We start from the raw sequence: 9,683 nt of genomic DNA on the forward strand, positions 1-9,683 counted from the left end.
GTTATAAGGACAGTGATGTCCAATTGAGGGTCACAAAAGATGTGTTCTTACATGTCTACTGTGCCGAGGCAGGCAAGCACTTGGATCCATCTGGATTCAAAGTGAATAAAGAGGTACTATCCTGAGATTCCAATGACTTCAAAGTGGGACTACAGCTTCTCTATGTCAACTGGAACTCAGGGCGCAGAGAGAACCTTAATTGGCATCCCTCTGACTCCCTGCTTTTCCTGACCACATCCCATTAGAGACTCTATGTGGTCCAGAGGTCTTAGATCAGGGGACTTGACAAGGCACATGTGGGATTCAAGTGGGTGCAGAATAACGTTGAAGGGACTTGAGCAGTTCTGGCTTCTGGATTCACTGGAACCTGTGAACACTTGGAGAAAATCAGAGGTCACTTCGCCCCCTGCAGGACACCAAAATATTACTGGCCCCTTCCTCTGTAAACCCAGACAAGCTTCATTAAGTTCTCTCTGAGCATCTCTCAAGCATATGGGGGGAAAGAGGAGGAATTCCGTCAAGAAGCCAAATGTGAGAGCCAACCCATAGCAAACATCTGGCTGCTTGGCTGACATTTCATGCAGATGGCCTCAGTCTCTGGAAATAGGTTGTCTGTCCCACCCTTTCCCCACTTCGTGAAGAAGTGAAGATGGCCTCACCATAAAGCACAAATTTGTTCCACACGTTCAATGATACTAGGGACAGGGTGGGAATCCTCACTGGGGCACAGAATAGCCCACAGAAAATTCGTTAAATTAGGATTTTCAAAATTGTTCCTTATATATTATGGAGAGTTCTATGTTTACAACACACTTGGCCTTATAATTTCTGATTTGAAAAGTGACTGTTTATTAATTTACCATGCTAAATATTCTTTTTTGAAACAATGCTGCTTATTTACTTAATACATGAAATACTCTATACTTCCCTATGGATTGCTGTAGTAACAATATACTACAAGTAGCTGAGTGGTAGTCACCCCTTTAATCCCAGTACTCAGGAGGCAGAAGCAGGTGGCTTGAGGCCAACCTGGTCTACAGAGCGAATCTCAGAACAACTGGGGCTACATAGAGAAACCCTGTCTTGACAAAAAACAAAAATAAAAAACCCACAAAACAAACAAACGAAAAATATACTCCAAGTGCAGTCTTTGATTTTGTATTACATCACCTTCCCTAAAAGCTGTAAGTTGTTGCCTTCAGAAGTCAACATAAAAGTCCTATATGTGGCTGTGGTGGTTAAAAGCCTGAGCTCTGCCCTCCTCGAGTCCCTGGGATGCTCCAGTAGAAATACTAAACTTTCATCATTATAATTAGCACAAGGTTGGAGGAGTTTAACATTAATTCCAAAATATAATAAACCCACTCACATTTTAAAAATACCAGTTTGGGATTAAGTGAAAAGGAACTATGTTAAGTAAATGTTTGCTGAGCACGAGAAACCGAACATTTGAGTGTTAAATAAATATTGCTTCTGAAAGCTACACCTGTAAGGCAAACTTCAAAATACGTGTCTCATCCAAAAGTCTGCGGTCACATGTACATTCCCTCACACTCTCCCCTCACTGTCTATTCAAAAATGCTGGGCATTCACACTTCAAAATGTCACTCAGACCATCACATTTTCCTACTTGGAGGACATCTGCTGGCAAAGTGAAAAACTAATATATAACTCTGTTTCCAGAGATTTTTTTTTTCCACACTGTAACCCAAATAGCAAATCTGTTATTTGTTGAGTTTCACTTTTCACACACTCTGAGATCTCAAGATCCTAGAACCCGAACTATCTCTATAATACAGAACAATGAAGTACTAGCTGAATCCAGGTGGTTCATTAAGTCATTTCTAAATTTTTCATTGGCCAACTGGCATGTGTAAATGAAGTCACTTTTTTTTTTAAGCTGAACCAAACAATACCACTTTTCCCTGCCTAGCTTTACTATCCCTGAGGAGTCTTGTTCTGAGAAAGCACTGGACATGTGTTTGGTTGGGTAGAGCAGGGAGTCCCCTGACCCATCAATCTCTAGGTTTCTTGGCATTCCTATATTCTAGGAATGTCTCTATCTACTAGCAGGCTACATGATAAGATGGCATGTTGTGCTATCAGTCCTCTTGACCATGCTGGTGACATGTGAGGCCAGCAAATCACCACACTGAGTACACTCAGGTCAGAATGAAAGTCACGTGGGGTGTGGTGCATAGCTGTGATCCCAGCACTGGGGATGCTAAGGCAGGATGGACTTGAATTCCAAACCAGCCTGGGCCACACACTGAGACCTTCTTTCAAAGCAAACAAAAAGAAAAGAAAAGAAAAAACAACAACAACAACAAAACCCCTAAAAACCAATATCTCTGACTTTCAGCTATGAAGAAAGGGCAAGACTACATACCCAGCCTCAGTCACTCAGTCATTTCACAAATGTTCAAATATCTGCCATGTGGTAGGCAGTGTCCCAAATTGGAGAAACCAAATAGTCAGAGACCTGTGCCCACCTACAGCCTCGATTGGGAAATGGACAAAATAAGAAACTACATTGGGATTAGCAGTCTACCACAAATTTGCTGGGGATTCTACTCCAGGTGCTACACCTATGCAGACTGTTTTACAGTGTGTTACAAAGGGGACTTCAGAGATAGAATTAAAGTTGTTAGATGGGTGGCCTAAAGATGGGGCTGGTCCTGGATTTTCCAAGGGGCCCAGTGTAACCTCAAAAGTCCTTAAAAAGATAGAAAGGCACAGCCAGCGAGAGAGAGACTTTAAAGGTGAAGTGGCAACAGGTTAGGGGATACAAGGAGCACAGCTAACAGGAATTAAGTAAACAGCAACCCGGCCTTAATTCCTGATCGAGTCAACAACCCAGAGGAACCTTCACTCAGATTCCAGGTCAGGTTCTACAGATACCAGCCCAGGGCAGTGACCTCTTGGGACCTTTGCACAAAGAAAGGATCCGCATGAGTCAGGCTTCGTATCTTCAGAACTGTGACCAGGAAGTGAGGTTGTTTTAAGCCACTAAATGTGTGCTCTTTCAGCAATAAGACAAAACAAAAACAAAAACAAAACAAAAAAACTACCAAACATGTATTTATTTGGATGATAAGTCGTATGGAGAATGTGTAGACAGGGAAAGGGCTAGAAGTATATTGATACTCAGGAAAGGCTTTGCAAATAAAGCAGCTTTATATGAAGCTCTGGTAGAATAAATGAAACCAGGCAGGAGCCATATAAAAATATATGTATATATTGGTTTTTCAAGACAGGGTTTCTCTATGTAACAGTTCTGGCTATCCTGGAACTCAGTTTGTAGACCAGGCTGGTCAATCAGGAGGATATCTTGAAAAGGGCTGTTTTTGTAGAATAGGTTGTTGTTGTAGAATAATCCTTTTTCACACTGTGAAGATGTGTCATTCTGACTGGTTTAATAAAAGTCTGAACAGCCAATGGCTAGGCAGGATTTTCAGGCTGGGAAGAAGGAGAAGGGTGTCATTAGCCAGAGAGGAAGCAGCATGGGCAGGTAATAAAGCCATGAGACAAAAAATAGACTGATTAAAATGAGTTAATTTAAGTTATAAGAGCTAGTTAGTAGCAAGCCTAAGCTATTGGCTGAGCTTTCATAATTAATAAGAAGTCTCAGTGTGGTTATTCGGAAGCTGTCAGGCAGGACAGAAAAATCCGACTATAGGTTGTGGAAGCAGTGTGTGCAAGAGCCATGTGGCAGGGATGCGCCTAAGAAGTCTGAAAAAGAAAGAGGAAGAATAAGGTTATAGTAGGAGACATTAGAAGGAACAGCAACAGGAAATTCTGTTGGAAAGTTGATATGGAAACCCTGGTAAGGATATCAGCTTTCAAACACAAACAAACAAACAAGCAAATAAATAAATAAATAAATAACAAAAAAAATTAGATGGTTCAACGTAGATGCATCTTGCCAACATACAGATGAGAAGCAACCCATCCTACCATTGCACTTATGTAAAATTCAAAGACAGGCTGACTGAATCTAGAAGTCAGTTGAGTAGCTCTCTTTCAAAAGAAAAAAATCCTGAGAGGAAGAACGACATGGAACCCAACAGGAACTTCCCAGCCATTGGTCCACTTTCTCACCTGGGTGGAAGCCATACAGATGATGTCAATTTTCTTGATTCAGGGAATATTTTGCACATGGTTTAGACACTTTTCTGTATAAAGTCAGTACAATTTTGGTTTAAAATAAAGCAATAGCATCAAATAAATGTGAGCTGCAAAAGTCGTTGGTGGCTTTGAGTAGAGGAGAGATTAGAACTGACTTATGTGTTAACAGAATCTCTTGGGCCACTGGGCTAAGAATAGCATTGTGATGTTCTCAGGGCAGAACCAGGGAGACCAGCAATGAACTTTTTGCTTATAATCGGAGGAAGAGGACAGTAGCTCGCAGCAACCCTCTGAGGGAAGCAGAGGATGCAGGGCAAAGGAGATGGGTCTGGACAAGTTGTGAAGACAGAACCCAGTAAGGAGATGTGCTAACTGCATACACAAGTCATTCCAACCTCCACTCCTTGCACAAAGCCTGGAGTGGTAGATAAATTTGCTGAGGACCAAAGTCAAGGACCCTAAAGGTTATTGTCATGCTAAGGAGCTGTGGAGAGAGTGTAACCATGCTCTCCATCTGCCCCTCTAGTACAAAATATGACCCCAAATAATCAGAAGTTCACCGTGCAGGTACAACTTCAAGACAAGGCCCCCAGTAGCCTTCCAGTGAACTCTCTACTACCACCCCTCCACCTCTGAATCTCTGCTGAGACACAAGAAGGCCAATAGAAAGAAACTTTACAAAAACTCCTGTAAGCTATGCATGATAGTATCCCACAGTAGTTCCAGCACTTGGGAGCCTGTGGTGGGAAGGGTCAGCCTGAGCAACATAACAAGACCTCATCTCCAAGTTAAATAACAAATGAAAAACCTCCAGTGGTATCCTGGATAGCACAGCAGGAAAAAAGAGAGACATTAAGAGAAAACTGATAGAATTAAAGGATATAGTTGATAGTATTGTATCCATGGTGGTTCATGGAAGATGATAAATGTGTTTTAATAATGTAAGACGGTACATTACAATCACAGGAGACACCAGGCATGATTATAGTGGGAATTCACACTGCCCATGACCTTGTGCTATGTTGGGCGCCATGTGTAATGATAACCTCACTGGTCTATATATCAATTTATTAAGGGGTTCTATGGGAAACACAGACTAACTGATACAAAATGAAGCACCATTGCCTCTTCGTCTCCCAGGAAAAGATGGGGGAAACTCCAGACTAGGTCTCAGAACCATGTTCCAGGAAACTTTCCACATCCAAGAGAGAGCTAGCGACCCCCTCCCCTTCCCTTTTAAGAGGTCATGTAGGCAGACAAGAAGCACCCTCTATCAGGCCAGATAGCCCAGGTCATGGGCAGAGCAAATTCCCACTACACATGATCTATACAGAAACTCACCACTACATGTGAAAACTTTCTTGAAGGTCAAAACTAGAATAGGAGCTGTAGAGTGAGTTCAGCCATTAAGAGCACTTGATGCTCTTCCAGAGGTCCTGAGTTCTGTTCCCAGCACCCAAATCAGATGACTTACAGTATTCTGTAACTCCAGCTCCAGGTGATCTGATGACTCAGGCTTCTGAGGGCACCTTCACATAACTACATGCAGAGATACATATCTACACATAATTAAAAGAAATAAAAGTAAACCTTTAGAAAATCATTTCAGAATAGAAGTATTTTTAAAAGTGTTGAGTTCATTTTTGCTTTGTTTGGCTTAAGAAATTTGTTTTTTGTTCCTTTTGTTTTATTTTGTTTTGTTTTGTTTTTTTTCTGAGACAGGATCACAGTCTATAGCCCAGGTTGGATTAACACTGGCTTACGTGGTAAGGTTGGCCTCAATCTCACAGGACTCCTTCTGCCTCAGACTCTGGGTGCTGGGATTAACTATGAACCCCAAGATAAAAGCTGTTTTAAAAATTAAGTGTTCCTGTGGCTTTCCTGTGAGGATGTGACAGATGCAGCTATTCCTTCACTGCAGGAAAGAACGTGGCCCTTTGTTCCGATTTGGTGTGTCACAGGGTGATTGTGTCACTAAGATTTTACTTCATTTACTCCACACTTACTAAGATTATTTCACTTTCACCTGTGCTGAGGCACAAGACCCATACTTCCATCTTCCAGTGGTTCTCAAACTTCCTGATGCTGTGACCCTCGTCCGCATGCTGTGGTGACCCCCAACCATAAAATTATTTTCATTGCGACTTCATAACTGTAATTCTGCTACTGTTATGAATTGCAATGTAAATATCTGGTATGCGGTCCCCAAAGGGGTCATGACCCATGGGTTGAGAACCATTAGATTCTAACCCCTTTCTTCATCTTCCTGTTCTTAAGTTTGATTATTTCATTTTCCTATAAGTAATAATATAAATGTGACAAAAGTATAATTTTTGTGGTCATCGTCAAACAGAATTTCTAAAACTCAGGAGGAAAATGACAGTCTCTGGTTCATGAGCATCCTGCTCTCTGATGTCCAAGAATCTTTTATTATTATTATCTTCCTCCAGTCATTCTTTAAGGACAGGTCTGCTCACAATAAGTTGTGGGTTTTCCTTTTGGAATTACCATTGGCTCTCCTGGCACTCCTATCTGCAGGCTTTCCATCTCAGCCCACCACAGGCCAAAAAATATTCAAAGCAATATGTTATCTGCTCTAGACATATACAGATTTTTCTTGCCATTATCTCCTACTAAACAATGTATGTAACCCACACAGCATCTACATTGTGCCACATATTAATCCACAGGTAATTTAAAGCATGCATGAGGGTATGCATAGGTGACACAGCATTCCATGTCCCCTCTGTGATGGACTATATCCCCTCTGACCCACAAACCAAAAGAAAGCCTTCCTCCTTTAAGTTACTTCCCGTGAGGAACTAAGACAAACTATGAACACCTGAGGCTTTGGGGATGCGAGAGATCCCGGAACCACTCCCATTCGGAGGCAACCATGCTTTGTTTTCCCGTCACTCCTTATGACCCTGATATCTGTTCTGTTGCTATGTTCAAACAGCCTACAAAAAGCAGCTCAGGGAAAAAGGGATTAATTTGATTTGTAATTCTAAGTTACACCCCCATCGTTTCAGAGAGGTCAGGCAGAAACTCAAACAGCTCATAAATCCCTTCCATTCAAGAGGAGAGAAACAAAAGTGTCCAAGTTCTGCTTGCCCCTTTTGCTAGGCTAGCTTTCTTCACTCTTGCCCCACCCAGGGCCTAGGGAATGGAGCCACCCACAGTGGGCTGTGTCCTCCTACATAATTAACAATCAAGGCAATTCCTCACAGACGTGCCCACAGACCAGTCTGATCTAGGCAACCCCTCCACGGAGACTCCTCACGTGATTCTAGGTTGTATCAAGTTGGTATTGAAAAATGAAACGGCCCATTGACGGACAGTTTCCCTGGAGGTAAACTGACAGCAGTAGGCAGCTCTTTTCTTTCAGCCTTTGAAGCATGCTGTGCCTCTTCCACCATGGTTTCAGATGAATATCTAGTGTCCCACATGTTTTTCCCTGTGAAAGGATCACTTGGCCCCAAAAGGGGTCACGAGCCACAAGTTGAGAACAGCTGGGTTAGACTGTGAAGCACTGGGATAGACAAAGCGTGTGGTTCAGCCAAACAGTGAAAAATTTATTATTCAGTGCTAAGAACAAAAACAAATGCAAAACAATAGCAAACACGAGGCACAGAGCAAACTGATGTACATCATCCTGAGTAAGGGAACCGAGTCTGGAAACCTGGAGAGTTTGTCAACCCAACTCTGTATGGTTCATCCAAGACTTTCCCTTTGTTTTTAGTTTTCAGTAGTTTAATTATGTCTTTGAGTGAATTTCATTTGGTTTATTTTATTTGAGATTTTCCTCAGCTTCCTAAATATGTAGATATGTGTTAAAAATCTGTGGAGGGGAGTTTGGTATGGTGGCATATACCTATAATCCTAGCCGAAATAGAAGGATCACAAATAAAGGTCCCTTAGCTATATTGCCAGACTTGTGGGGGTGCAGACAAAGTAGAACCTGGAGTTTGTAACTCAGTAAGTAGAACGCTATCCAAGAACCACATAAACTCCATGATGGCGCAGGCCTATGATCCCTGTACCAGGAGGTAGAGGCAAAAATGTCAGTTCAAGGTCATTCTTATCTACATAGAGAGTTCAAAGCCAGTCTGGGATAATTGAGATCCTGTCAGAAGGAAGGAAAATCAGCTTTTTCTTCTTTTTGGGACTAGACAATGAAATGGCTCAATCTTTTGTGATTGTTCCACAGGCCCCGGGTTCTGTTGATTCGCATCCCTGATTTTCTCCATGTTATCAGAATGAATGGATTCTACTGGTACCTCCAACGATCCGGTCCTCTGAACTGCATCCTCTGTCATCTATGCTGCTCAGCCTAATTAGCAAGTTTTCTTTTCTTTTCTTTCTTTCTTTCTTTCTTTTTTTTGCAGTATATCAGTATAAAATATAAAACTGCTATTTTGTTGCCAAGATTTGCAGCTCTCCATTTGCTTTAGAATGTATAATTGACGATGCAAGTGCTTTGTGTGTGACAACTAGTTAAAACTCTTTGATTTGGATGATGTGGGATAATTTCTACATCTGCTTGATTTCTGTGCTATTGTCAATTTGTCTTTAAAAAAAAAAAAAAAAAAGCCCACAACTCTTTAGGGTGTTTTTAGGTTTACACCAAAACTGAAAGATACAAAAGTTTCCCACGTGTCCTCCATACTTCCCCTTTGGACCCTCCACCAGAGTGATACATTTGTTACAACTGATAAACCTCCTTGACACATTATCCGGGAAAATCTACAGTCCTCACTTGGTGATGTACCTCCAGATGCATCGGGACATATCCCCCCTACCATAATCTCACAGGGAACAGGTTCACTCCCCTAAAAATGCCTGTGCTCCACTCATCCCTCACCTGCATCCCCAGAAGTGTGGGGGTTTTGTTGTTTCGGTTTGTTTTTACTCTCTGCATGGTTTCCCCTTCTTCAGAACCATACAGAGTTGGAATGACAAACTCTCCAGGTTTCCAGACTGGGTTCCCTTACTCAGGATGATGTACATCAGTTTGCTCCGTGCCTCGTGTTTGCTATTGCTTTGCATTTGTTTTTGTTCTTAGCACTGAATAATAAATTTTTTCACTGTTTGGCTGAACCACACGCTTTGTCTATCCCAGTGCTTCTCAGTCTAACCCAGCTGTTCTCAACTTGGGGGTCGTGACCCCTTTTGGGGCCAAGTGATCCTTTCACAGGGGTCCCCTCAGACCATAGGAAAACACAGATATTTACATTATGATTCATAATTGCAAAATTACAGTTATGAAGTAGCAATGAAAATAATTTTTATGGTTGGGGGAGGTGGTCACCACAACATTAGGAACTGGATGAAAGGGTCACAGCATTAGGAAGGCTGAGAACCACCGGTCTATCCATTCTCCTCCTGAAGCAGGTGTTGTTGGCTCATGTTGGTTTTAACAATTACAAGGAGAGCTGCTGTCAACACCCAGGCCAGTTTTCTGTGTCGATGCAAGTTTTCAGCTCCTTCAGGTAACTCATTCTCAGGCAAAGGTCCACTCAGGGGATCTATCGCAAGGGGACCTGCCTTTAGAG

The sequence above is a fragment of the Peromyscus leucopus genome, chromosome 5 (genome assembly GCF_004664715.2).
Source record: "Peromyscus leucopus breed LL Stock chromosome 5, UCI_PerLeu_2.1, whole genome shotgun sequence".
NCBI lineage: Eukaryota > Metazoa > Chordata > Mammalia > Rodentia > Cricetidae > Peromyscus > Peromyscus leucopus.